Below are 23,993 nucleotides of genomic sequence, written 5' to 3'. Positions count from 1 at the left end.
TAATAGAAGAAGCAGGAAGAATTGCTGCACAGTATATGTATACACAATGGCTCATGCCAATTAAGCAAAAGAAGGGCTAGATAGTTTGCACCTCGTGCAACGTACGGCCAATTACTTTAATGAGAAAGCTATATTAAGTACAAAAAATTACAAGCTGAAGATCATTCACTTATATTTAGCAACAGCATCTCTAAGTCAGATCAGCGATAGTAACCATTATTAGCCATAGCACTTGCACAGGACGTTCCTTAGTATGTTTCTTCCTATACTGTCAGTGGGACAGGTCTCACGTACGTTATCGTTCCAGACACGGCCTTCTCATTAGTGATTCTTTAGGGGGGATGTTGTTTGTTCCTAACACCTCCATCGCAAAGGCCCACGCCTGCTCTCCTATTAACAGTTCAGATGAGTTAACTTCTTGCACTACAAAGGTATTCATACATGTTGTTCACTGAAAGAGCTTATGGCATGTTGTAGGGAAATATGGGACAGGCCTAATCAAAAGTACACTCTATACAATATTTAATAATTGAACAATAAGATTTCCTCAATACAGTTCTCTCATTCCTCCATTCGAGCTGACCGAGTACCTCGTGATTACAGCAACATCATTTATTCAGCCATCCCGAAAATCTCAATGCCAGATTCTAAAAATATGAGACCAGGCAGCAATAACTTTCCTTAACCTTCACAAAAGGGCCATGCCAAACCCACCTGTAAAGGACTCCGCTTGCTCCCTGTCCACACCACAGTCCGCATTATTCACAAGCTCTGTTCTGTGGTTCACCTTTAACTGAGTGCACAGAGTCAGTGTGCGTCATCACAGTGTATGCACTGCCGCAGCACACAGGAGAATGTGTGCCTGCCCTTGAGGCAGCCTATTACTGAAAAACACGGCCTGTTTGAAGTAGCTGGTCTTTCACATAGTGGGTGCTAAGGTGGCCTGCTTTTGAAGCGGGGTCAGTGATCCTTCTACAGGTAGCTGCAATGAGTGACAGCATCCACCTATAAGGAGATATCTGAGGGGGGACGTAGGACCCCTTTTTCTACTCTCTTAATGAGCAACACAAGGGGGCACACTAACTGGGTGTCACCTCATTGATGCGTGTACTTAGTGCACTTCCTGACAGCTCCTTTGCTCTGCACCGGAATCTATTATATGGAATGGGTGCAAAGGCAAAGTTTCCCATCAATTGCATGGGGCCATGCCCCTATGCAAGTGACTGAAAGCCTATTTGGGATTACGCTGGTGCTAGGTGGATGCGATTGTGATCTGTGTTAAAAAAAAAAGGGGCAGCAGAAGCATCTGTGTGCTCTTTTGTAATACCAAACTGCAGTGGGGGACGCAGAAAACTGGTGCACACACCCAGTGCACTCATGCCTCCCCCAAGGGCACTTGTGTACTATGGTCCCAGGAGCAAATTCAAGGTCATGTGGCTGCCCACAAATCACATTGAGACATTAGGCAATATACTTACAGAATCTAGCACCATACAACTCGCCAACTACATCTCTGTGCTTAAAGTCTGCCCATCAGATGTGTGGCATGCAGTTTAGAGCACCCTGTGCTAATAGCACTTGAATGAGCTTCATCTCCATAATGGAATGCATACAATAAAAGCCTGCTTTGGAAACAGCAATGTTGAATCGTGTAACCAAAACCACTACATGAATGAATGGCTGTAAGTGGCTGATTGGCTTTGTCAGCTTTAGAAACTTTATATAACTGGCTGATGCAAACAGAAAGCACTTCATCATTTCTTGTAGTTTTGCCTGCAGATTGCTAAACGTTTTGATTGTTATCATTCTAATACGGATCAGTGTCTATTGTCTATATGTATGGGAAGGTCTTGATATAACCGAAATGTTTCGTGAGTGTGACTTTAAGATGAATGTTCTTAGAAAATAACTTCACTGCAAATGTGAAACGTATTCCAGCGCACAGTGACTCGTGCTTTTTCTAGTAACTGGTTTCTGCAAACACTGCATTAGGCCGCCACTAAGCCATACCATTTAGGGCATGGATGCACAGTCTAGTGGTGTGCTGCCACACCCACGATCAGAGAATGTTTGTGGCACAACCACTCCACTTTTCTAAACAGCAAAACTGAGGAGAAAATGAGCAGCACTGTCTCATTTTGCTCTTAAAAGTGATGTGAAAGGTTACTATTGATTTATTTATATGTTATTTTACGTATTAGGAATAGGACAAACCTATCGACCTTTATGACTTTATTGTTTTATGTAATAATATATTACTGGTGCCAACTTGCCTCTTGTATCGTACCTCGGCCTTGTCTCTTTAAATCGAGCCCTGCTCTGGATCCTTGGGAATAAGGTTTGCTGTTAAACAGATGATAAGCTGGAGTTGGAAACACTCCTTCCATCCGCCAGTCATGCACGATTTCTCTCTGCTTTGACCAACAGCAGTCCCCTCCTCCCTGCAAACTACATGGATTCACCCATGATCTCTCAGGCGAGGGTAAAACACTGAGGTGGGTGGAAGGGGGGGGGGTGAACTTACCCCCCCCCCCCCTCATCACGAGAGAGTGCTAGGCCAATGTACAAAATTGGAAAAACTGATTATTGGAAACACGTTCGGCCCAGGAATTGCTGGTTTCTCCTCAATAGGCCCCACACGACAAATGCTGCTGAGCCGCAAACCTCGACTTGCATAGTATATAGTCCCTTATCGGGATCGCCCTACACCTCTGGAGCAGGTCGCACAATTTACAGTGCCAATAACAATGCAGCAAAGGGCGCTTTGTTTTTTTACAGAGTCTCAGGTTTAGAGTTTGACTGCTTCCTTAATCGGGTAACTGCACGTAGGCTCCATTTAAAGGAAATTCATTTGTTCGGGGTCACTGCGTGGGTTTTCATTAAAAACAAATTACCAGTGTTCAGAGAGGACATCTGGGCTCCGAGCGCGCCATTAATGACTGTATCTCCAGCCGCCTCCCTTCCCGGCCGGACGGTCTATCCTTGGCTGTCACCCTGCGCTCGCGGCCCCTAGAGGCAACGAGAGTGATGGTCAAGGGGAAGGGGAGGCAGTGAGAGACGGTTTCCCAAGGATGGGGAGGGGTCCGAGGGAGGCCAAGAGACAAACTAAAATAAAGCACAGAGGGTAAAGAGGGCCATTCACTCAGCACAGCCAACGGGGGAGCCGGCGCGGATATGTAAATGAACAAGCATGATTAAGCATAACCCTATCCCGATTCAATTACAGCATCTTACACGCTCGCTGGTCACGAGGCGGCGAGCCCCGCATGGCTGCCTTGCTCACAAAGAGGCTAGGCCAGGCCTACAACTGCTAAAAAAATAGCAGCACCGGCTGGACTTGCCCAGTAGCCACTCCATGGACACTCAAGGCTGAACCAAAATGAGGTGTGCACGGGGTGTGCTGTTCAGTCCAAAAGTAGCACTAAAGGTGCGACCCAGTGAAGCAAATACGGCCGCATTTGCTCCGACGGCCCAACTTGCCCCTTGCTCAGCGCACGAACCCTTCCCTCTTTGAGGAATAATCTGCAGCGCGATGGGCTGCCATCTGTCTCGTCTTTTCTACACAATGGGACACAATTGCTTTTTTGGGTCTGTAATGGTAAACAAAAGCCATAAGTGAGGGCCAATACCTTCCAATCACGTCTGTCTAATTTTACCTCTTTATGGCTCCTATTCAGACTGGCATCTGCACCGGTCACCCATGGCGGCCCAGTGGTCCTTGAGTGGCCGAGCTCCATGGTTCCGACACAAGGGGGGGGGGGGTTCGTAGAATGGGTTTATCAACTGCTCCTGAGAACTAGCACAACCTGATGTCACACATTCGGGAAAGGAACAAACAATTTATCTTTCCAAGATTAATACAAAAATAATAAAAAAGCAACACTGAGTTGTGATAAAAATAATAACCATCATTTTGTGGCATTAATCTTAGCCACTGGCAATCGTTCGGGCCGCATCCCACTCCACTCAGTTCCTACTACTGGTTCCTGTCTGAGGTGGGCATGGTGGGCAGAAGCGATGGACTGCGGCCCTGAGCAATGACAAGTGGCTGAGATTAACTCAAGCAATCCGCCCATCACTTTTTGATTTTCCTCAGCGTGAAGACCTACATGCGGGTATGCCAAGGCCTGGATCTCTTGCCTACTGTGCCACAGACCTCAACCTGCATCCTATTAACAAGGTCCAATTGGTCTGAAACTGGAGTTGCATGTGTTGGTCTTTAGAAGGGTCTGGCCCAGAAGAGGAAGACCCAAACACTGATATACATATGTCGGGTTCCTGCTTCAGGTTGCATGGCGGGCAAAGGGAAGCGACCTAGAGAAGTTAACAGTGGCTGAGTTTAATTCAAGCAAGACACTCATCACTTTTTTGTTTTCGTCTGAAAAGATGGCATCTTTCACCAAGTGAAGCACTCCAAAGGGGAATCTACTTCCAGAATATGGGTGCAAGCATTTCTTTAAAATCAAATGGAGATCACTGGCACATATCAGCAGGACCTCAATACTTTAAACTGCACTCAACCAAGCATTTTAGAAGCATGCAGGAGGTGTGTGGGCATGACAATGGGGATCTCCATTTCATTTTTCTGTTTCAAGCATTCCCCTTCATCTCGTAAATATGGACTTGTTTGGGTGTTTTTCAATCTAAATTGCTCACTAACACTGGTATGTGTTGGCACTAATGTTTAATGCATAAACTTGGTGTGAAAAACCGTAGCAAAATGTTGTGACTGCCTATATTGTTTGAATATTGTAATGTTTCTCATCTTCCAATTTGCCACCCCTACAACCCGAAACCTACAACTCACAAAAAAGATCCATAATTTTGCGTTTTCCACAGTTGAAAATTGTGTCTGTCCTCAAATTCCCACTAGGCCTGATTTATGAGTCCGGATCTTGCAATGCATGCTCACGTTACTTTGGGTGTGGTGTTGTCAATCTGGCCCATAAAGACCAATATGTATGCATTCACATTGACTAAATTTCAAATTTAGAATTGGTAGTGGGGATTTTCCGTCCTAATGACCCTGTAGGTGCAATTCTTCTCAAGCCTCCAACCATCAAATTGCAAGTACAGAGCCTGTGTTTCCATATGTAAGATAGGACAGTAGTTTCAGAGTGGCTCATAGTGATGGCTCCAAATTACTACAAAAAGCTGGAAAAAATGCCTGTTTTCAATCTATGTGCATGGCTCCAGCCTAAAGACATGAAAATCATTCCACCGTTGTTGGCTACAACATGTTTTTGCCTCATGCTCCCTTAACACTGATGAGGCAGGAGAGTATGAGGCTCTCGTATGCAGTAAAAAACTGGTAAAAAACCGCCATTCTCCAACAGGGCTTCCCCAGCTCAGCCTGTTCAGCATCAGCCTGTTTAGACAGGGTGGGGTGGGCTCTCATCTTTGATTTTTCTGAGAAAGAAGCTCAATCAGTCAAAAAAAAGCTGAAACCATAATCAAATGTGTTTTTCATTTTTTCGGCCAATTGGACTTTGCACCCAGTGAGCAAGATTCACATGAAGAGCTCTGTCAGCTGTTTGTAAACAGGCTTCTTTTGAAGAGGGTGGCAGAGAGCAATTGGAGAATGGGGCAGTTATTCTTACTATCTCCTGGCAAGAGGAATCTCCTGCTCCCACACTGCTACTCCCATTTTTTTGAGGGGGGGGTTTAATATCCTTATTGCCTACATCTGTCGGGCAATAATGGCAAATAATTTCCCTCCTTTCATTATGGGACCTCCTCCAGGACTTAGGCCTATGATCGTGGGGAAAGTAATTGCCTGCAAGTGCTGCAAGTGCAGGCAATTGCAGGCAATAACGTTTAAATAAAGCCCACCTTTCAATACCAGTAATAAAGAAGATCGCACAGCACCTCACATTACCTGTTAAGACTAGGGGTGGGCGGTGAACTCTGCTTCGTTAGCGGCGTTTTTCCCACTCCATGCTCTGTGTAGAATGCAGAGTTCCGAAAAACTCTGCATAGTGGGGCAGAGATTTTTCCTCGCAGTATGGTTGCGACCGCTCGCGTTGAGAAACCTTCCGTTCATGTTGAGATAACTGCCGCTCGAGTAGAAAATCAACTAGAGCCGCAGAAAAGAAGCAGTGCCTTCTTGCGCTGTGCAGGGAGATGTTCGTGTTGATTTTTCAGCGCAGGACAAATACCTGGCGCTAAAAATTAGTGTGAATGGTGCGACCTAACACACTCCGCCTCTTGTGGGACTCCGCATAGCGCGGCAGAGTTTTTGGGGCACTTCACGGAGCTCCGCGTAGCGCAACTCCGTGAACTCCACCCAGGCCTGGTTAAAAACACTAGTAGGCCGAAAGATATTGGTCTTGCCCGGTTGTGATTGCTTAAAATATGAGTGACAGGTAAAATATGCAGAAAAGGGTGTGTCAACTGCAAAACAGATGCCTTGGTCCCTACCGAGCCAAGCCTTCCTTTCATACTTCTGAAGACAACAAAAAGAGTACCACTGAATTGAGTAATAGTGATGCCTTTTATTTACAGAGCTATAGAGAGAAAGAATGCTTCAACAAGCAGGTAATGAATCTATTTAGGTGTGTAAATTACTTAACCACAAGCTCAACGGAGCGCTTTACAGGCCTGACAACAGGATGAGGTAAAGAGAATAACTGTGCATGCAATAAGAAGCAGGACAGTTAACCTCAAGGAGAGAATACATAAAATAACTTTCTGAACAGACAGCTGCATGGAGCTTTGACAGAATATTAACCAGCAGGCATTAAAGCTTCTCAAACTGCATGTGTTTAGTTAGATAGGGGCGCTTTGAACAAAGGATTTACATCGCACCAAAATGGGGAGATTTAAGGATGTGCATCCCTCTGCCAGGCCCCGCTTAAGGCGGGCAGACTGATCTGCAGAGAAATCCGATCTTTGGGAAAATGTACATTACATGCAAGCCACGGGCATACTGCCGGTAATGCATTGGTTCCGACTGACTGGCAAGCCTACGGACTGTGGGATTCACTTATCCATGGACATGTCTGCGCTGTTTGTGAGAGGCTCAAGCTGCTTGAAGCTCCGTCAAACAGAAGAATAATCAAATAATAAGAGGGTGTTGGGTACATTTTCCTCAAAACCTTCACATAAGAGTGGTCTGACACTTTAAGAGAGAAGAATAGCAAATGCGATAATGGGGGTGAACTCTGGTGAGAGTGCTGATGAGGTATGGTGAGAATGTCCAAGAGGTGTGGTGAAAGTGCTGATGAGAATGAGATTGGACTTGATGTGGTGAGAGCGGTGAGACTTGGTGGATGTGAGTATTTAAATGAAGTGTGGTAAGTGTGCAGATGAGGTATGGTGAGAGTGAGGATGAAGCATGATGAAAGTGTGGATACGGTGTGGAGAGTGTGGGTTTTGTTTTGGGAGAGCTTGGATGAGGTTTGGTGTAGGAGTTGGTGTATTGTGGTGAGAGTGCAGATTAGGTTTGGCGTGTGGCGACTGTAACAAGACTTTGAATGAGGTGTGATGAAAGTATGGAATGGGTGTGCTTAGAGGCTAGATGAGGTAAGATACGAGTGCATGACGTGGTGTGAAAGTACAAATGAGGTATTGCAAAAGTGTGAATGAAGAGTGATGAGTAGACCGGAGGTGTGGAGAGTAGAGTGTGTGGACACGTAGAGCAAGAGACTTGATGAGTGCTGATGAGGTGTGAAAAAAGGATTAATGTGGTGAAGAGAATGTGTACGATAATTAAAGTGAAAATGTTGGACAGTATGAGTATGGATGAGGTGTGGTGAAAGTGTGGATAAGGTCTAGCAAGTATGGATGAGGTGTAGTGAGAAGGTGCATACGTTTTACTAAAAGAGTGAGTGACTAATGAACACAATGTGACTGAGGCTTATCAGGGCATTTTTGCATGCCATATTTAGTTTTGGACCTCAGAAAAATTAGACTGATGGGCATGCAAAAACACACATAATCATATTAAACACCATGGCCAGACATGCAAAACCTGAGCAACAGTAGGCTGGTCATCTTAAGGTGGGTGCACTGCTTTCTTGATCCTTGGAAATGCTTTATTAACCTACCTACAGCAGGTGTTTGGGTAATTGTAATTACACTGTAGTTTGTCATCCACAATACCATTCATGTGAGTGCACTGTCCTTGTTATCTCACTACAAGTGATGCAGTGCTACCAGATATGTTACACATTTTATACATGATTTACATAAGTAAACAAGCATTGTCAAGTGTAAGAGATCTGTCTTTGGCAAGTCTGAGATGGCTTTTTCTTTAAAAAAATATGAAATTGAAATGAAAAGTTAAAAGTAAAAAAAAAAAAAGATTCTGTAGTCTAGGGGTGGCATGATAAATGGAATAGCAGTTCCCTTGATGAAAAAATGAATGATCGGTGTTAGACAGACCTGCAAATAATACACACAAGTACAGCTACAGTCCAAAGCCACTCAGTCAGCAATATTTATTATGGTGAAAGGTAAGTATAGACTGCAATGTGACAGAAGGTGCAGTGTCTAAATTCAACAGATGAAGCATTTGAAGCAAGAGAAAACATGTGACATAAAACAAATCTTGTATTGTACATTGTGGTAGTTGTTTGAAAATAAAATATGCGTCAATAGTCTAGTTTTGACACAAGGAGACAAAGGGTCATCATCAGAATGAGATGACAGGTTTATTTGTAAACCAAAATGATCATTGAAAGATAACAGTGATTAAATAAGAAGTCATTACTTGGCTTGAGTAGGGACTGTTAGGAGTACAAATGGAACTTGCAAGGGCAAACTGAGGGCCCAGGAACCCAAACCCAAAAGAAAAAAAAAGAAAATTGTTTAGTCTTTACGCAATTATACTTACAGATTAATGTGTGAATTAATTTGATTATAATATTGTGTTTAAGAGAATTTTGACTAACTAAATGGCCACCATCATATGTAAGGCCTATATTTTGTTCTCCATGCTAACTTAAGCTGATTAAATTATTTTGTCTTACAAAAGAGTATGTTTCCTAACTAAATAAATGTCAGAACTAAACATGTATTTAGTGGCCTCAGCTGGACTAAAGTAGCCGCAGATGCAAGGACACTTTACAATGCAAGATGTATAAAATGTTTCTAATGTGTTGCGTAGTCTGACTGACTTCATTATTTGTAGTTATGTTTCTAACTTGTATGTCTTTCCTCGAGGGAAAACAATGGTGTGGTAACATATTTTGTAATCGTTTTCCTGTGACTTCGTATTTTGGTGGAGTGAAAACAATGGATCCACAGATGAAACTGGAGAAGAGGAAACGTGAGATACAAATGTATTAGTTTAGATTTCGTCAATGGAATAACAGAAAATAGAAGAGCTTAGAGTAAACAAATTATGTAATTTTGATATCTGTTAATGTCCTTATTGGTCATAACTTTCTCACCTCATGCTTTATCCATTCATTTTTATTTAACAAGTTTAATTTAATGCTCAGTCACTGTGATTTTTGGGGGCATTCATCATTCAAGCATTCCCACTCTGATGTTCTCGGACTTGTATTCTAAGTTCCTGAGACTTACTTTATGATCTGTCACTTTGACATTTCATGTTTTTCCAGATAGTCTATTGACATTCTGGTACTTTATTAGTTTATGTTTTGTTCAATACTGAACCTATGCTTAGATGGTTTATTGTATTTTATAGTCCAAATTCCAAACCATTACCCTACTCTTATTCCTGATGCTACCTGTTCTTATCCTGATGTTGGTGCCTGATGTTGTTGTCCCACTGATGAAGTAGACGTTGTTGCTGATTACCGTAGTGATCTGGTAAATGTATGAGTTGTGAATTGTTATTTGTCTTTTGTTTTTCAGGTACCAGCTGCAAACGTTTATTTACTGCTGCATATTTTTGATAACGCCATAGTTAGATGTTATCTAAATTTATGTTAGTAAAACTTTTACATGAAGTCCAACATGTTGATGCTAGTTAGTGGTTAGTGAGGTGTTACTCACACGCTCATGAACAGTCACTGATACTTTTGTCTCATTGATATCAGATGTATTCAATTTCTCTTGCTCAGATTATGCTGCGATGGTTTTGTGTAATAACCATTGAGATAATTTGTCTTTTTGCACTGATTAAACTTAGATATATCCGTCATTCGAATCAGTCTTTATTGTTTCTTTACATGTATCATTTGTGCTTGAGAATTATTTTCGTGACTTTAGCATTGGTAATATAGTGGGAAATAAATCATTAACGTCTTAATAAACAGGTGTGGTTATTGATGTTGAAATTGATTGTCATATGCTTTATGTGATGTCTATTATGTATTCTGGATGACATTTTTGACCCCTAGTGTGTGAAATCCACTATCTAGTCTCTTATGACTAAAATATAACTAGGGTTTCTCTGCGTTAACACTCCCATTGTCCCTTTTGGGTCTGTCACCCAAAACGAGTTTGCGGGCCTGAAGCTCTCTGATTAGCTTGCTGCAACCTGTACGAAAGTGCTGCAGCCACCATTAAATGAGGCCGGACCTGATCTTTATATCCTGAACAAAAATAATGAAGAAGCCATAAGTGAATGGGGGAGCATTCCCTGAAATCTAAGGTGAGGTGGGGTTTGACCCATAGGAGATCCTCAATGTTAAAGTGTAAAACAACACCCACTGACTTTGCCCCGGGTTGGTGATCCCCAGTGCAGCTCCAGAGGTCCTCAAACCAAGGGGGAAAGGCTGTGGGAAGAGGCAACAGCCTTCAGATATGCTCTGTAGATTTGACTGCCCATAGGTGGTTGGGTGTAGGTAACAGTTTCATATGGTGTATAATCAAAAACCTCCCAAAAATCAATGCAAAAATAAAGGTAAGAGTGAAGTTATGGCTAGCTTTGGCTATAACACCTTAACATATGTTTAAAAGAACTTTAGAAATTCACTTAAAAACAAAGTTATAGAGCAGTTATAACTGCAAATTAAAACTGAACAAAAACATTGAAATTTGCAAGTAATGAATGGGATTGCTAACCATAGTTTGTATAACAGCCATGCAAATCATTACATCTACGACAAATAAAATGGGTAAGACCTCACAATATCCATACCAATAAGTAATAACATCTAAAGGAACAACATAATTAAATAACAATACATAATCAAACCAATTCATAACATTATATTCATTGTCATTGAATTTATAGAGTTAATATTAATATGATATGCAATCTCATCTTCAAGATTATTTACATTTGTAATTGGATCTGTAACATCAAGGGTTAAGGTTACATTGAGGTTCTAAGGTGGCATAATAACCAAAGCTAACTATAACTTTACTTTAATCTGTGTGTATGTGCACACATGTGTGTGTGTATACATCTACATATATAGTATGTATGCAGAGGTACAGGGGTACAGGGTGCAAAATGACAATTATTACTATCGTTGAATGTGGGGAGGGGCCATGACTCATGAGAGGCAAAGCCTCAAGAGTGTCATAATGCCCTTCCCTTACTTCAACAATGGGACGGAATAGCATATTATACTCTGTACATCTGCATATATAGTTTATGCCATTGCATTCTCATGTGTATTTCTTTTAATGAATGTATTTAACCAACACCAGGGTGCAAGGGGTTATGTTTGTGCAGCAATGTAAGATCACAAACTAGCCATCTACTGACTATTAGAAAAGTTGATGCCACGTAAAGAAATTGTTACATGCAATCTGTCAGACAAACAAATGTGTTTTTCATAATGTCACTTTTTCTGTACTGTGGTACTGAACTTAAACGTGAACTTTGCACTGTAGTAATAATAGACGTTTTTGTGCCAACAGAGCGCGCTGTAGTCCACGCGGTTGGCAAGCCGGAGCAAGAGACCCGCTTGCTCACAGCTACCCCCTTTTAAAGGGTGGTGAGAGATCGCAGTATCATTAAAACACGAGGCCCGGAGGCACATAAGTCCTTTGGGCCACACCACCCTCGCTGCCAATCACTGGAGACCTCAAGGTGGGGCCCTCTCGATGGGTGACAGCCCGTCCACTTTCCATTGAAAAAGTATTTATTATGGAGTGGGAACTGGGGAGGCAAGATAGCGATCTAGGATGACGCCTGGTGAAAGGCTCTCACCCTCTGCTCCTAGTTCATGGCAAATTAGCGAAAAACTGTGGAAACGGAGGCGCAAATGAAAAGCAAAATGCAGAGTGCTGCATAAGAATGCATTTTCATTCAAAGTGGAGACATTCCCCCCCTCTAGTGTATCTACCGGATATTGAAGGCGGCAGTCAAAGCTGAGGTCTGAGCAGTGTGGTCTTCCTTACCAGTTCCCTCCGGTTCTCGGGCTTTGCTCCATGCATTTGCTGTTATTTGTTGTGCTAACTGTCTCCTGTCTCCGAGACAAGGGATGCCGCCTAAGGGGCCTAAGGCAGTAAAGTTGCTCCAGGAGAGGAATGCGGACACTAGAGTTCGGGGGTGGGTGCTCTGAGCCCAAAGATGGATCAACGTAGCATGGGGGTTAAGAAGCCTGCAATAAGACCTCCGTAGATGGACAATCCGACACAGGCACAGGTGAGCAAGAAAGTGCCTAGTCAGATAGATCCCCCACCTGCACAGCCGATCCAGCATTCCATTGCAGATTTCTTCCCGCCTGCCACAAACACTGGGGAGGATGCTGCAGACTCCAGTTTAGCTGGTAAAGACAGGGGAGGCGAGGAGAGTAGACAGCATGGACAGCATGAAAACGGAGGCCTTGAACAGGGGAAGGGGGACCATACCACAGACCCTCTAGGTACCATTAAGGAGAGCCCCCAGCTGCTGTCTTTTTCTACATGTGAAGACCCTAAAAGCACAATGAATACGGAGGGGGCGCAAGCACCAATAGTCATACCAGTTGGTGGGGGGACACTATTTGAACCAGATGATGGCGGCAGGAATGAAAGCTTTGCTCAGGAGCCCTCAGTCTGACTTGTTCAGCCCCAAGCAACCAGAAGCTCTAGCCCCACTAGTGCACCCCGTACAATATCAAAGTCTTGTTCTACATACTTCTCCCCTGCAGAGTGAGTGAAGTGATCCGGGTGGCAATAAGGGTCTGGCAGTTAGACTGGACATGTTGGAGGCTCCCCCGAGCACATGGATAATATTCTCTCCCTGATGGCTTTGACTCCTCTACTGGGGGTCAGAGTGATGTGGATACGGTTGTAGATAATGACTCGCTCTCAGCAACCTTAGGAGGGTCGGTAAACTCGGAGCTGGGTTCAAGCAATTTGGTGAATGAGCCTTGCACAGTCAAGCAAAAGAAGCACTGAAGAAGGAAGACAAGAGGTGCTGCCTCGAAGAAGTTGAGTGAACCTCAGAACAGATCCCCTGTTGCTAGAACTTTAAGATGGGATTACTCTGCCACACAGCAGGTATACTCTGAAGATGCATCGCAACTTGAAAGTCTGCTCCTCAGAAAGTGGTACAGCAGGTGTGAGCAGCTGGAGGGGAACCTACGCTCAGCCTCATATATAGCTCTATAAGGCAGCAGCAGGAAGAGGCTCTCAATGAAAGCCATAGGGCTTGCCTTGATAACAAAAAACTTCAAGGTGCTGTCAGAAAGGTTAACAAGGTCTGCACATAGATGGGATTTCGGATTTCTGCAGTGGAAGATTGTACAGATATTTTGGAATGGGATTTGGGGACGCTCCAGTGCCAAACTGATCGGCAGCAGACTCAGATGTCTGACTTAATGTGGAAAACTGAAGAATTTGAGAACCGGCACCATAGAAACAATGTTAGATTTTTGGGTTTGGCAGAAGGTATAGAGGCCAATGACAGCAGAGCTTTCATGGTAAATTTTTAAAGGGGGCTTCTCCTGAATTCGCTACATGAAACTGGGACTTGGAGGTTTAACGGGCCCATCGGTTTCCAGTAAGGCTTAGAAAGCCATTCGGTGGGCAAGCAGATCAGTTCATTTTGGGAATTTTTTTGCTGCACCAAGCAATATTTGAGAGAGGTTGCTGGCAATCAAGGAGGACTCATGATGACTAAACCTTTTTTGCCTGCCCAGACTTTTGCCACGTTACAGTAGAAGAAAATTGGCACTTTAGACAGCTTATTAAACCATTCCAAGATTTGGGTGGAGAGGCCTTCCAGCTGAGCTCAGCCTGCCTGAAAGTTACTGTGAATGGCTAAACACGTACTTTTGTGAGAGCCTAAGAGTAATTGAAGGAGGTCTCCTCTGGGGCCAGGAAAGACTTTTAGTGCAGTTGCGGGTACTTGGACGACATTCAAGGAGGTCATGATTTCTGAAAATGATGGATTCAGTTAAGCCACGGCCAAGAGGGGCTGTGACACCCTTTTGATTTGTTTGGGAGATGGGGGGGCGGGCCGGGTACTTGGGGATATGCAGGGAATGGAGTGAAATAAGTAGATAAGGAGATAGGGTGGCAGGTGGTGGTGCAGTTATCTTTATGCCTAGGTTCAACACATGGATACTTTGGGGTGCTGAGGTCTTAATTGTTTTCTTTTCTTGGTTCTGAGTGTTGCATCTCTCCCACCCTTTGGGGTATCGGTCAAGGGTTTGGTACATATTGAGAGTTGATTTCGGTCGATGGTGGGAACATGGGAGTGGTGTTTTTGATGGTCATCAATCAGGCCCAGGGGGGTTTGACTGCTTCCAGTAAGTGGTGGGGGGAGGTGGGGTTGGGTTTGGGGTATAAAGAGATGGTGTCTCTGGTGATGGAGGGAGTGTGGGCGGTGAGTGGTTGGTGAGTGGTTGGTGAGTGGGGGTGAGTCAGGGTGAGGGTCTGGGGGCTGGGGAGGTTTGAGGGGAGGGAGATGGGGCAGCACATTAAGAGAAGGATTGAGCCTTTAAGGGTAAGGGATGAGAGGTGTGGGTTTGGAGAACATGGATCTATTAAGAGCTTAGGAAAGCAGCATGGTGATGGGACTGATGAGGATGGGTAAGATAAGAATAGCATCTATTAATACTGGTGGTCTGAACAACAGCAACAAAAGGAGAAGGGTGGCATTAAACCTGAAGGCACTGCAGGCCAACATCCTCTGCCTACAGGAGACACATATTGAGGTTTCTCGGAAGCATCTCCTAGAATATATTGGCTTTAACCTATTTGGGAGCACTATGCAGGGAGTGTGAACTCGAGGGGTTGCTATTCTGGCCCATGGCAATGCTTATACTGTTAAGCGCACAAGGGTAGACACATTTGGGAGATGGGTGATTATGGAGTGTCAATATGGGAGTGGCTGTTTTACTTTGGCAATGGTCTATGGGTCAATTGTGGATGATACTGCACTCTTCTATTGGCTCAATAATGAGTTGGCCATCTGGCCTACCCCGATTGTTTACTGTGGCAATTTTAAACTTAATGGAATTGGGGGATGCCTAGAGAAAGGGGCACGGTTATATAAGGGACGAAAGCCAAGAGATTTTAAGTCTTTGATTCACCTAGCAGGCAATCATGGTCTGAATGACACCTGGAGTAAGTTAAAAGCACCAGACCCAGGGTACACTTACTTCTCTGCCCCACATAGATTCCATAGTCGTCTGAATTATATGTTGGTTTCACATACTTTGCTGTATGGGGCAGTAAAGAAAAATTCCCCATGTAATCTACAGACACCATTATAGTATGGTAAATGGGACGGGCTTCTGACCCATAGAAGCTAATTGGACTTTTGGTAGGGCACTCCCCTTCAATGAGTGTTATATACGGCATATGAAGCAGTGGATCCCAGACTTTCTGGAGATCAATCGGGGGGTGCTTCTAAGGGGGTGGTCTGGTCTGGGAATCCTTTAAGGCTGGTATATGCGGGGAGACCCTCAGTTTTGGACTGAGTTACCACAAAAATGAAAAGCTGCCCTGGGCAGAGTTATACAGGGTCATCAAGGAGGCAGAAACTCAGTTTATTGCAGCAGTTTCTTCAGGGGAAGGTTTAGGAGAGTCACAAAATAGGATAGTTCTGGTTAGAGCAGCAATAACAGCTACTGGTTTAAAGCCTTGGATAATGTGATTACACGGTTTATCAGGGCTTGCTCTAAGACTAACAGAGCTCTTAAGTGTTGGACATTGCCTAGAGACAGAGGTGGTTGGGCACTACTGGATTTCAAACTCTACAACTAGGCTGCTGCTCTTCAACAACCACTCTTCTATATATGCAGCCATTTTTCAGAGGTCAGGATCAGTGGGTGGATGGCGGGTCGGCTGGAATTTCATCTATATATGAGGTTTTGCTGGGGAAAGAAGCGAGAGGTAGCTTTTCGAGACAGGTGGAGCCCAGCTATTTTAAGAAAGTCTGGTTTAAGACTGTATATGGCACTTCTTGGGTCTGGGCACCACTACATAAAAAATTACGGTTGGGGCGTTACAATCACTATACTGTATTGCAGTGAAATCCGCTACTCCCTGACATATTTAGGGGCTCACCCATAGTGGACTGGACCTCTTGGGGAATTATGCGATTGAGGGATTTTTTTCACAGGATGGAATTATGTAATTTAAATAGATACAGGGTATGTTTTTAGATACCCCGAAAAGATCTTTTCAAGTTTCTACAAATTAGAGTCTTTTTAAGTAAGAAAGAGGGTGCACCCGGGGGAGGTCAGAAGATAGAACTACTAGAACATTTGGTCGAGCGGGATACATGCACCATTAGCCAGCTTTACACTAATCTAAATGCCCTCACATAGGATGATCTAGAGAAGCAATCTGAAAAACTGCAAATTAAGTAAGGGGCATCATTGTGTCCCCTTTTAGAATCCATCGAGCTGGCACGTACTATATCGGTGTCGGCTCATTTGGAAGCACAGCACTACATGACCATTTTTGGTCTACATTATACCCCTCGGAAAATTGCAAGGTGGGGTGGGACAGCCGGCACCACATGCCCCTGTGTCAATGTCCTGCAGTTGATATTATCCTTATGTTTGTCCCCTGTTTGGATCTTGAGATTCTGTGGGGAGGGATTGCCAAATTTGTTGAACTATGCTTGGGTATCCATATGGGGCTAACCCCTAAACTTATAATGCTAGGCGTACATAAAGATGTGGTCCCCGGCCCTGCTCAGCGGTTTGTATTCATTGCTGTGGCAGTGGCCTGCCTTTGTATTGCATCACTCTGGTTAGACAAGGACCCCGCAACCTTTCAACAACGGCTTGCTCGGTTTGTGGCGATTTGTAATTTGGAAATGGCTTTATATGATAGGGGAGGTAAAAAAGCCTGCCAGAAAGAAAAGATGATCAGGGCTCCTTTTTTGGAATAGCGTGGGAATTTGTTAGTATGAAGGTCACAGTCTGATGTACTTGGGCACTTATTAAGTGGCTGATCAATGCTGGACGGACCAGATTAGATCATGTGCTCTATGATGGGTCTTTCAGATGTTTCTAAATGCCTAGAATTTAAGTCTTGTCTGCACTAGTTTCAATTATCTGTTATCTATTATTCAATCGGCTAATCATTGTGGACGTAAATGCTTCTGTTTGTAGAGTATGAAGGAATTTTATTGCTATATTTGCTGCCTGTACTTGACATTTGTCATTTGATATCCCCGCATGATTTCTTTTAGCTTTGGAAAGTGTCTCTTTTCACCTTTTTTGTTTGGATCTAAGCTCTATATTGTGGATACTTCTACTGATGTACTGCACTCATCGTTTTATCTGCAAATTTTAAATTAAAATACATAAAAAAAGAAAAAGTATTTATTAGCTTCGCTATAACTTTGATCGGCATGGACAGATCAAATTTGGTACTCGCTTAGTGTGTGCAGGTAATGTCTGGCATGCCGAAGTTCGTGCAGTTAGGGCCAAAGGGAAAAAAGTTGAAGAGGTTAAAAAAAGATGTGTTTTCTGATTTTAGCTTCCATGCAGCAAAAACCGCTAAACAGGTTATGCCAAACATGTCATGAATGTCGAATTTTACACATAAGGCATGTTTTCTGTGGTTTGATGTACATTTCTATGTATTTTTCAGATATTAGCATCAAAAAAGGTACTGGGTGGGCTTGAAAGCGTTAACTTATTTGTCAGTTAAAAGCGTGATTTTAAAAATTGCGACTCCTGTCAATCCCACTTAAAATTTTCAAGAAGTGATTGGCTGATAAATGGGTTAAAAAAATGTACACTAATTTGGTCAAAGGTGTGAATTCAGCTCTTAGGCAGAAAAAAGTCCACAGGCCTGGGGAGATAGTAGTAGGTGCTTGACTCCACTGGAGTCCTGGAGAGCACTCTTAGAGATGCAAAATTGAGGTGAGCATGGAAAAATAACAAATCCCAAATCTGACTGAAATCACAGACTGTGTTTTTGTAATATGAAACACACACAATATTCCCAACATCGCAATTATCAGAAACATTGTAGATTGCAAGATTCTAAATTTTCATGAAAATCACAATTTTAATTGAAACAAACATTTGCAATGCAATAAGTCTCGCATTTGCTTGAGTTAGAGCTATTCGCATTGTATATTCAGCACTGGACTTTTATTGCCACATAAATTAGTCAACCCTGCAGCATAATTTTCTCTTTTTCTGCTATATAATCCCATTAGCCCTGAATATAAGTAAGCACTTCCATTTACCTTCTTCCTCTACCTGCAGCAAAAACTGAAAATGTTGCCCTTTAGCATCCTAACTTAAATCTACCATGCTAATTCCAATAGAATACCACTTTCACCTTCCCACCATCAGAGCTGCTGGGTGGCTAGCACAATTCTCCAAAAAAGACACAAGACAGCCACAGAGAAGAAATAAACTAAAATGGTCACCCACACTTATCAAGTGTGTTCAAACAGCTACAGTGTAATAAAGACATAACAAAAATATCATTTGTAAGAAACACGGTCATGTAACCATATTGTTAACTTTTAGAGGACATAATCTTATGAAAGAAAACAGGAGAAACTAATGCAGTGTAACCATATGTCTAGCCCCTGGAGGGTGTTTCTGGCTAGCAGGCCTACTGCAATGATATCACAAACAAGACCTTCAAAACAAAACTTCTCCCAGCTGTAAAACAAAAGTTCCAGCCACGAGAAAGCTTAAAGACACTGAATGGTGGGAGGGGTTATACTAACCCAGTGTGGGGACTCAGGGATGATGTAGACAGAAAGAGCATTTTGAAGGTGGTCCCACTGTCCTAGGACCACCACATGCTGAGTAATGCCCTGCAAAGCATTATGTGGCAAGTTTTCATGTTGCGAATATTAGAGTCTTTTGACTACAATGCCCAGAACAGGCCCTAGTGGACACCACAAATAAAAATAACATTTGGAAGAAACATGCCTATGTAACCATACAGTCTGCCTTTAAGAGAGCATAACCACATGAAAAAACAGAATGGGAGAATGTAATGCAGTGTAGCCATGTATTTAGCCCCTAGAGGGCGTAGATCATTACACATTTTCAAGGCTAGCAGGCCTATTGTAATGATATTACAAACAAGGCCTATAAAACATAACTTCTCCTAGCAGTAAAACAAAAGTTCCAGCCATGAGAGAGCTTTACAAGATAATGCATATGTGTAGGGATTATAATTTTGGAGTCACCACCAACAGTGGGAAACCCAGAGGTGATGTAGACAGAAAGGGCACAATGTTTTGAAGGTGGTCCATTGTCTTAGGACCACCACATGCTGAGTTATGAGCACAAATGTATTTTAAAAGTAATGCCCTGCAAAGCATTATGGGGCAAGTTTCCATGCCACAAATATTTGAGAGTGTTGAGATGACTGTAATGCTTAAAACAGCCCCTAAAGAACACCACAATGAAAATAACATTTGTAAAAAAAAACATAGTCATGTAACTATAAAGTTATCCCTCAGGGAGCATAACCACACAAAAAGAAAATGACATTACAAAATGGAGTGTAACTATAAATTTAGCCCTTAAAGAACATAGTGAATTATATATTTTCAGAGGCAGCAGGCCTATGGCAATGATAGTGCAACCAAAAGCCAAAGACACAAACTATTCTCAGGTGTAAAACAAAAGGTCCTGCCACAGGAACACTCAAAAAGACACTACATGGCAGGAGGGGTTATTATTTTGGGGTCCCCAGTAACCTAGTGTGTAGATGATGTAGACAGAAAGAGCACATTGTGCAGAACATTTTGTAGGTGGCCCCATTGTCCTAGGACAACCACAGACTGAGTTATGAGAAAACAGTTTTGTGAAAGTAATGACCTGCAAAGCATATTGGGACGAGTTTCCTGAGTGCAGTGAATACTGTAGTATCAGCTCTCCCGCTGTGCTGAGAGAGGCGCTTTCGCTTTGAGGATTTCTATTTAGTAAAGCATTTACTATTTTCAATTGTTTTAAGGGGAGAGCCACAAGAAACTACTCTAATTACATGACTGTGAACAATGTGACCAGTGCTCCAATACAGCCGATGGAGTTCACGCTGCTGTGCCTGTTCGCACTGTAAGCACCCTGGCTACCATGCAGCATGAAGGGGAGAGACAAAACAAAACAAATTGTTCTTCCACACTGAAGTATATCGGCAATCGTGCAATAATTTATGTAACGGGCAGCCTGCAAGGCGTGACAAAAAACAGCCTCAAGGCCGGAAAAACGTAAACCATTTACCAATGACATCAAGTGAGTTTTGAAAGGCAAGCCCAGAAATGAATGAAAGTGATGGACATGGTTAAAAGCCCACAATACTTACAACAGGTCAAAGCGCTTGCGCGCTCGACCTAAAAAGGTAAAGGAATCAAAGCAATGGGCGGGTGAAGGATCTGCTAGGATACACAGGCTGGTGGCTGCAGGCTGCTGGCCAGGCCTGCGTGCAATGTCCAGTCCACAAGGCTAAAGGTGGTGTGACGCAGGGATTGCTCACCAATAGGTTCTGATTGCCCATGTTGGTTGAATGCATGTTCCCTGATGAAGGATAAGCCATTTAGCCAAATCCCACTACACATGTCCAAAAGCCCTGAAATTCGATTCCTAAATGGTGTGCAATGCACAACACACATCATAACCCTTGCCACTCACCATGCTCAATATACCACTTTGCTAAGGTGCAAAAAACAAAAGACTCTCTGCAAATAGCAAAACATGGCAGGAGTGTGAGTTACACTGAGTCACATGTTGCATACATGTTGCATTCAGTGTTTGTTTTGGGTGTGTGTTTGCTGAAATATAACTATACTTTAACTGTGTTTTCTCAGTGAATATATATTTTATACATATATTATATTAATTGGAAAGGCATTTTTGGTTTGCTCCTAACTCTGGTGCCATTCGACAAATCTACACAAAGAATTTCAATAAAAAGTACATCGACTTTCAGTTCTTCATGGCAAATTTCATGCAGATCTGTCAAGATTTAAGGGGATCTCAAACATGACATTTCCCATTTTAAATCCGATGGATTTGTTGCTCCTTAATATAAGAATTATATATAATTATATATAATTTAAGAATGTCTAATAGGAATTGCACTAAACATAGAGTGAAAGTACAACTTCATTGAAGGAAGTGGCTTTGCTTGGCGTAAAACCGTTCAGTAGTCTTTGAGAACGTAGAGTTTTAAAAAGGGTTTTTTGGTCTGCGTTCAAAGGGGTTACAATTTATTTTATATATATATATATATATAGACTGTTAACCTGCAGATACTTCGCAGATATGTGAATTCATGAAGGATTCATAAATAAAATAATAAAACCACATGATTGGAGTAGGTAGCTTTTCCTCCAATTGTCCATTGCAAATCCATCACACTCTGATTGGCTGTCCGTCACAAAAATTTTACCTAGCACACTACACTAAGCACTGTGTTGGGAAAAATAAAAACAAACAGGGCATAAAAGGGCAACTTGAGTCTACCCTGACTCCCAAGCCCATGTTGTGGGGTTCCAAAGGGAACATCCAGCATTAAAAATAATAACAAAACAAGTTTTTTATTATGGATTTGCAAATACTGTGCTGGCTTAGTGAATCCTAAACCTCCCGTCTTATGTAGGCCTTCCTCAAAACTGAGGGTTTGCAAAACCAGCACAGGATCTATGAAAAGTATAGGATTTGCAAACTCTAGACAAAAAGTTAAAAATAATTTTGTGCTCTATAGCTGCACTTGGCCAATGTCTATTGCACATGGCCTCTGGGCACATGCAGCATTGGGTAGCCACCCACAGTGGGTGGGGTGCAGGGTGTGGCTTATGGCTGTACCCAAGGCCATGCCCATGGCGTCTGTAGTGGAGTTTGGCTACATGCAGGGGTTTGGCTGCAGGGACCTGCTGGATGGTGTACTTTACCAAACAAAAACAAAAAACTTCACTGAAAAAACTAAAGGTTAAAGTGAATTTAAGGTCAGCTTTAGTTACAGAACCTCAATGTATGATTAAAACACCTCCCAAATTCACTTAAAGTACAACAGTTAAAGTCCAGTAATCATTACAAATTATATGAGATTCATCCCTTCTAGAATGTCAAGGTTAATATGATATATAACATTATCTGTAAGATTATTAACAACATTTGTTGGTGCATCTGTCACGTTATGTATAAGGTCAAGAGCATTGCCTATAATGGTAATGAATATCATATTACACTTTTTAAAAAAACATTATAAAAAAACAGCCATCTTACTATCAATTCCTAGACATAAAAGTGACATTTCAGGAACTAAAACTTAATAGCATTTAGAACTTAATAGAACAAAGCAGTAAATGTAAGTAATTAAACCGATTTTCTCTTCTCACAATTTTACAGCTTAATTCCGAAATATCCCTACAGCAAAGCAAATCAGTTTGGGTCTGATTTAGAGTTTGGTCAATGAGAAGGATTTAATCCACTTGTAAGGAAGCAAATGGAATAGACGGAGCATCGGGTTGCCAAACCCTAAATCAGGTCCTCAGTTATAAAAGCCGGGACCTGAAATAGAAGTCTCTTAAAACAGGTACAATATACTTCTGCAGAGTGGAATCAAACCTGCAGAAAAATATATAAAAATGCATATTGGTGCGACTGGATGCTGTGTCAGAGTCAAAAATGAGAGGACTTTGAAAAAATAGCTTTTTTTGGATAAGAAAATATTGACAGTTTTTGCCAAGTCCAAATGTTATTTGGAGATGACAATCATCCCAATTCTTGAACCAAATCAAGAACGGTGCCACACAAGCTGCACATTTCGGAGTGATCTTGAAGCACTCTCCTTTCAAACAATCATGGTTCTGTCTGTCTATCGTGCTGGTGATACTCACACAGCTTCCAGTCTTTAAAAAATAGTTTGACTGCTGTAACAAGTGTAGTAGCATTCTGCCTTGATTAAAAGCATTCTAAGACATTTGAAATGTGCCATAAAGTCTGCAGTGCTTGGTACATCGTCTATAGAGTGCCCTACCCTGTACACAGTGTTCTTTACCATCTGCAGTATCGTTACATTGTAGTATTTATTATCAACTGTACTGCGCTTTTTAAGGGCTGAAGCCTTACTTACACTCAGTAATGTTTCATTTTCTTGTTGTATTGTATTTACCATGTCTGCTCTGTGTAATACCCTCTGTAATCCTTCTCGCCCTGACTTTAAAGCTTAGGATCCTCTCTGCAATTCTACTTTATATGTCTGCAGTGTTTTTATCCTGCTTATCGTACCTGCATTACATCTTACTCTGGCAATTATTTCCTCTCAAGCTGTCTGTAGTGCTTCTTGCCTTGTATGCAGTGTTCATGTGTTACATGTTTCCGGTGTACTCCAATGTTTACAACCCTATATCTAAGCCCAGAGCACTTGTTTTCTTTTTATGCCCTGGATCAGCTAACATCGATCTGGATGAGGTCTGGAAAGAGATTTTTTCTGTGTCCAAGCAGTGTAACCCAATGCTCCAAATCTGATGACAGGCTGATCAGCCTAACCAACTTCAAGTCAATGAAATATAATGGAAAAACACTTAGAACCCAGGGGATTGTCAGGACCCCACCCGCTTTCCCTCCGAGAAAAGGGGCTACCTTAGTGTCTTTTCAAATAAAGAACTGTTTACTAACTTCTTCAAAGTGTCTTTTAGCTCATGAAATGGGTTAGTCAAGACCGGCCCATAATTTTTGCAGGTA

The 23,993-nt window shown here is 42.4% G+C and overlaps 1 protein-coding gene across 1 annotated transcript in view; it reads right to left on the bottom strand.

Moving 5' to 3' along the window:
* The window catches only part of PAX5 (paired box 5), a 424,585-nt gene that overhangs the window by 74,755 nt on the left and 325,837 nt on the right, over positions 1-23,993 (bottom strand). The window lies entirely within an intron of this gene.

Source organism: Pleurodeles waltl, chromosome 1_2 (assembly GCF_031143425.1).
Source record: "Pleurodeles waltl isolate 20211129_DDA chromosome 1_2, aPleWal1.hap1.20221129, whole genome shotgun sequence".
Lineage (NCBI taxonomy): Eukaryota > Metazoa > Chordata > Amphibia > Caudata > Salamandridae > Pleurodeles > Pleurodeles waltl.
This window is presented reverse-complemented; position numbering and strand designations above follow the sequence as displayed.